The sequence below is a fragment of the Octopus bimaculoides genome, chromosome 4 (genome assembly GCF_001194135.2).
Source record: "Octopus bimaculoides isolate UCB-OBI-ISO-001 chromosome 4, ASM119413v2, whole genome shotgun sequence".
Taxonomy (NCBI): domain Eukaryota; kingdom Metazoa; phylum Mollusca; class Cephalopoda; order Octopoda; family Octopodidae; genus Octopus; species Octopus bimaculoides.
Genome location: NC_068984.1, coordinates 93,004,590 through 93,004,866, shown reverse-complemented (window position 1 = coordinate 93,004,866; position 277 = coordinate 93,004,590). Strand labels below are relative to the sequence as shown.

General features: G+C 37.2%; 1 protein-coding gene across 4 annotated transcripts in view; it reads right to left on the bottom strand.

Annotated features, from left to right (window-relative positions):
* LOC106877781 (uncharacterized) overlaps positions 1–277 on the bottom strand; it is a 234,168-nt gene that overhangs the window by 119,187 nt on the left and 114,704 nt on the right. The gene's annotated exons all lie outside the window — the stretch shown is intronic.

Genomic DNA, 277 nt, shown 5'->3' with positions numbered 1-277 from the left:
ATATATATATATATATATATATATATATATATATATATATACATATGCGCGTGCGCACATGCACTTACATGCATGCACCCGCATGTGTGCCCGTACACACACACACATATGTGCATGCGCGCACACACGTGCACGCTCACATGCATATGCATGCATACACATACATACAAAGTTCTCAAACCATATACACATACACACACACACATATACACACACACACACACACATATACACACACACATCCACATATATGTTTATATACGTCTTATGTAAATAC